Genomic DNA, 5726 nt, shown 5'->3' with positions numbered 1-5726 from the left:
AGGCACACCTACGATCTCACATAGCTCTAAGCACTTACCTGCAGCCTTTAATTGTGCTTCCTGTGTTCTTATTCTACGAAACTACAAACACCCACAGCATCTTTGCTGCCTACCTTGTTGATAATCCGTTTTTTTCTCCTTTAAGACACCATGCAGCCGCTTTTTCCATGACTACGCCTGTGAGTCAACTCATTACTTTTGTATTGGTTTTATTATCTCAAAACGTAATGCTTAATTTCAGTCTGTTTACATGTGCACAGTGTACGGTCAGTTTCATATGGGCAGTCAGGCAAGGATATGAACAAGTTCCAAGCGTTTTCTGTATGATTAGTACAGGATGACTCATTGGCCATGCCTCCCCGTCACACACACACACACACACACACACACACACACATACATAGGTGTACACGCACCGAACATCATTAAATGCATGAAAGAAATATATGTATGTATTCATTCTATGCACCCCCACACTTTTTAGTTTTTGTCAGATGTCAAATGCTTTTTGTGCGTTATGTAGGCTGTGGCTGTTGATGTTCTTCAATGTGACTACACTTGGACTCTGCAGTTGACATTCAGTCCATTCAAATGCTAGCAGCAGGCGCCGAAGCTTCGTCACAAGAGTGTCTCCTTTCACAGAGCCTACATGTATTTTACGGTTTTCTGTCATTCCTGGCGGTTCTGAGCCAGTGCAGTAATTCCATATGTGTCAGCAAAGAAGGAATTCAGTGTGGGTGATTGTAAAACATAATTGCTTGAACATAAAACCTCAACTTTTCCTGAATGTGACTAGTGTGTGTGAGTGGATGAGCTGAAACGTGACATGCCCCTCCCTTCTCGACCTCATGTCAATTAGACTTCGTTGGGATGGAGAGGCATCTGTTTTGATCGTTTCGGTCTCTGTTCAGAAGCCAAGCTACGGTGTCAGACTCACCCAGGCATTTTTCTTGGAGGCGCAAATGTAATATTCATTGATGTGTAGGCAGATCAAGAACTCACTGATAACGTACACATTGCATATTAACAACAGACCCCATTTTCCTTCAGAGGGAGAACATCTGTTTATTTTAATACGTATGATTCTGCAACTGTTCATAAAAGCATGTAGCATTTGTATTCGTACTGTCGGCCAGTGAGGAGCATATTCAATATTCTGCCCTGTCGTGTGTGTTCCCGGCCTCGAGTCCCCTGCACTTTGTCACTCACAACTCCTCTGGTTACGACCCGGCCCCTCTTGGGAGCCTCTGGGGCCCTCCGGCTAAATTAGTTTCAGCAGCACCAGGAACAGAAGTTGGAGGCCTCTAACCTCTTTTAGGATTACAGGACTCTAACCCTCCTCTCTGTCAAGGCCTCCCGAGGCCTTTGAAGTTGCTCATGGCTTTTCCTTCCTCACGCCACCCGACTCCGAATGAATGATCTACTGCCACCTCAGCCCTTCACTGACCCTCCCTCATACACCCTCTTTTTCTGCTATCTCTCCACTCCTCTCTCTTTTCATCTTTCTGCCTCCAGGGTGAGGTCCCCCTCCTGTTTTGCCCCCTCCCTCCACTTCCTCCCACTCCTCTGGCCTCTATCCCTCTTACTTTGGTCCTCATTCCTCCTTTCTTTATCTCTCCACCCCAAAAGGCCCCTCACCATGTCTCCATCTCTTTATTCTTCTCCTTTTTTGCATTTTCACATCCTCCTGTTTTCGCCTTCAAAATTAGTTTCCTCTCCCACTTGTTTTCTCAACTTCTCACATTGTCCTGTATTTCCTTGTTCCACTCTTCTTCACCTAATCTTCTTTAACTCCCTCTCTTGTTCTCTTTTCCATTTCACTCCCCCTTTCTTCCTTTCTTCACCCCTCCCTTTCTTCTTTTGGACTTTGTCCCCAGGGTTTTTAGCGTGCCTCACACATTCCTTTGCGCTGACTGTCTGTGTTTACATTGACATCCTCTATTCAGTGTGCAGACCGCAGCACCACAAACCCAACAGCACACACAGATCATCAAGTTTATTAACCATCTTCTCTCTCCAAAGAAAATACATAAAAGTAAGAGTGAATAACAGAATGAAATACATGCTTCATTATAACTACCACACAACTAAAATGTGCCATGGTTTATGTCTTTACGTTCGAGGACCCCTTGACTTTTTCTCCACTAATTACACTTGCACACGGCAGCGCGCTCTCTAAAGGTGGACATTTTTCATCAACATGCTAGGGACGGCAGGATAGTTGGAAGTTCAAATGGAACTCAAACACATTAGAGTACATTATGCCAGCAGAGGTTACGGAGTAAAGTCAAGAGCTGCCAAACTGTAATAGTGCCCTTAATCATGTACCACCTGATCCTGCAAAGTGAAAGCAGGGGAGGCACACATTCATTGATAAATAAATGCAGACAAGTGGTTCTTTTTATAGCTCCTGCAGCCAGAGGACAATATGTAGCCATGTGAGCTATGTTTATTTTATTAAACTGTGTAAGAGAGAGAACCAGGTAGCATGGGCAAGGGGGGGGGGGGGGATGAGAACAAGACAAAGGACAGCGACAGGGCTGGAGAGTGAGAGAGAAGTAAAGAGGGAGAGTGAGGGAGGGAGCAATAACAGTTGATCTATCATAAGGTCATCTCTTTCCGCTGCGTACACGTCACCTGTGTGTCGCCTACCAAAGGACAGTCAGCACATTCAAATGTCATGGTCTACTGCTTGTATTGTGTAATGCCAAGCTCACACAACCACACACACATGCTTGTGTGTCGTGTAAAAACAGAAGTGTAGAGAGAAGTGTAGATGTACCTTCCCAAACCCTACCCAGTCTGTTCCAGGTACTGGGCTGTGCTAGGCGCTCAGACCCCATCCTCCTCCTCTCCCTTACCTATCCATATTAGGATGTTATTTCACCTCCATGACATATTGTACTGTGTGTGTGTGCGTCACCATTTCCTGTCCTGTGCAATTCTTGTATTCACCTGTCAATCTGGCTTATGAGTCTTATTATTTGCTGAAATAATGCTCTATTGTGGACATGCATTAGATATTCAATGTGGTGACACAGTAACAGTTGGCTTTATCACTAATCTGCTATTGTTTTTAATGCTCATATAGCCAACATTCATGATTTAGTGTAGCTTGACTAAACCTAGTGTTTATGGGTTAACCACAGGCGTGACCAATCCAGGGCTCCTACTCAGTCTACCTTGTTTCGTCTTGAGTTGCTCCGTTCCTCCCTGCTTGATCCTGTACTGTCCTCTGTATGTGTTCTTGCGTGTGTGTACGTGTGTGTGCGTGCGTGCATTTGTGTGTGCTGACACGTCCATCCTGCCAGGTCAAAGTTAATTGCTAGGCAGATTATATGGTGTTGCAAATGGATAAAAAACATTTGTGGAGTGAATCATTTCCACTTTACTGGCACACACAGCCTTTACTTCCAGTAAGGATCCATAGCAGCACGCCCGCCTCTTCCCCTAGCTTCCACGAAAACCGACATCGATGCCAATGTCTCTGGAACTGCCCAACAAGGAGTTAACACCTCAGATGGAGAGACATGGTGGAGGGAGGGGAGGTAGTGGGAGGAGAAGGAAGAAGATGGTGTGAAGGACAAAAGGAGTGGCTGGTGGCAGCCGCAAAGGTAGTGAGCTCAGGGCTGTGGAATCAGGAACTGCTCTTTGCTCTTTACTGTGCTACGCCCCAGCACTGCCGCCACCGCAACACCCACACCTCCACCCATGCTCTCTATACCCGTACAACCTCTGCTCCACTCTGGCCTAGCTGGAATGCTGACTTTCACCCGCTCCCACCCCCTCAACATTTCTCACCCCTCCTTCTCTTGCAAAATACGGAGAAATAAAGGGGAAGCAGCATCCTCTGTTACAAGCTGCGGCTTTGTGTGACCAGCAGTCTGCCTGCGAATGCGAATCACAGAAAAAGAAGTCACAGAAAAAAACTTTTGAATCAGAGAAATGTACCTTCTGTGCTGTCTTGGTGTACTTGAGCAGAAGTGCCACTGTTTGACTAAACATAACTCTCAAAGCAGCAAAAGGAAAGTCTGATTCCACACAGGGCTCTATTAAAACCCACAGATTCAGCGGTGCAGACCTCAGACTGATTCCAGTGAGGATCATTCCTGTCTCTAGAACTGGAGTTTGTACTGATTGAGACCAGGAAAAATATTCAGACACAGTCCCAGTTGAAGCTGAAGTTGAAGTTGAAGATTCCAGTAAAAGCTATTTGTGTAAATTTCTATCCAGGGAAATAGTTTCAGAGTCGACAAGCTGATCAACATTAATTTTTTGTTATTGTTTTTTTGCGTCAAATGAACAAGAGATGTAATGCTCTTACATGGATACATGGATAATTTTTTGTAATATATGAGTCGTGCAGGAGGTATCCTATATGTGGTGGTTCATGTGTCTGATCCTTTTAGCACCTCAACCTTTTACAGGTCAAGTTAACCGCCCCCTCTGAGTTGAGACACTTCAGGCATGGCTGGCACGAAGTACTCATCAACGTATTTGTCACTATCTATCTTTGGTGGTAATGGACCATAGACGCTGTCTGTCTCCTGTTCCACAATGTGACTCACCAAACCATACTGTATGAATAAAAGCTTTGTTGATAGCGGAACATTTCCAGTTGGCTTTTTAAAGTGTTATGTGGCCAATGTTTCTGATAAAGACAAATATGTTTATCTGATGGAGTAGCTTATCAAGCAAATAAACCTTTTTCCTTTCAAAGGAGTTCAAGGCTGTTTGCTGTAGCTAGGTCGCAGGGAATGGATGAGGGAGAAAGAAAGAAAGGAATAAGGCGGTAGCTGGCACATCTGTCATCCATTTAGGCTGGGAAAGGAAGGGATGGCTTTCTGCTTACCTGTGCACCGTCAGCCCAGGAGGGGCGGCGAGGACATTTGTCATGGAGCCGGGGAGTAAATAGTGAGGAAACAAACCGCCATCTGTCTGGGCCCATTGATTTTCACATGAAAAGCAAATACATCCATTCTGTTTGCGCTGCCTCCCAGCCCTGTCTGCCTGTTGGGCGGGCGCAGAGTTGAAGTTTACCTTTCGACATCATGTTCCTTTAATAATCCTTATATATGACTGAACCTCTAGCATGATCCCTCCCTTTTGTAGGGTGTAAATGGCTAAAAAGAGGAGCAAACATGAAGTGCTTGAGCTCTACTATGAGTCACTGTAGCAGCCAGAGAGTCTGTGTTGCCAGAACAGCGGCATGTTGGCGAGGTAAGGAGATAGCATGTCTGATCTTTATAACAATAAACAATACAGAGAGGTAGTGACGTGTGCAAGGCTGACCTGAACAGAGGGCAATGATAATGACGGTCAGTGATCAAGTCTCTCACATCCTGAGCGCTTTTGTGGCACTTTTAAACATGTTTCCCTTCTTTATCCTCCAGCCTTCGATCCGAAGTGAAGATGTCCACGCACATCCGCGACATGTCATAGAGGTGTGTTTGGAAGTAGGCACAAGAAGAAAGGAGAGAAAGAGCGAGAGGGGGAGAGAGAGAGAGAGGTTTTAATGTCTTCTGTCACAACCACCTGCCTCCTCTTGTGAAATCTCTTCATGTTCCACCCACTGAGTTTCCAATCCTCCTTTCTGCCCTTGAACAGACACTAATTCAGCCACCGAATCTAATCCCTAATGTAAGACCTGATAATTTCCTTTCACTGCCACCATGTAAATGTTTATCATTAAATGGTGGGCATTCACAGAATTATCACTGAGGGGC

The 5726-nt window shown here is 45.2% G+C and overlaps 1 long non-coding RNA gene across 1 annotated transcript in view; it reads right to left on the bottom strand.

Moving 5' to 3' along the window:
- LOC116063204 overlaps positions 1 to 5485 on the bottom strand; it is an 11740-nt gene extending 6255 nt beyond the window's left edge. Inside the window, exon 1 of the long non-coding RNA XR_004108209.2 lies at positions 4853 to 5485. This is a non-coding gene — a long non-coding RNA (uncharacterized LOC116063204). The remainder of the gene's footprint in view (positions 1 to 4852) is intronic.
- Between the last annotated feature and the right edge of the window lie 241 nt (positions 5486 to 5726).

Source organism: Sander lucioperca, chromosome 11, assembly GCF_008315115.2.
Source record: "Sander lucioperca isolate FBNREF2018 chromosome 11, SLUC_FBN_1.2, whole genome shotgun sequence".
In the NCBI taxonomy this organism is placed as follows: Eukaryota; Metazoa; Chordata; class Actinopteri; order Perciformes; family Percidae; genus Sander; species Sander lucioperca.
Note: the sequence above shows the minus strand (reverse complement) of the source record. Positions and strands in the feature narration are given on the sequence as shown.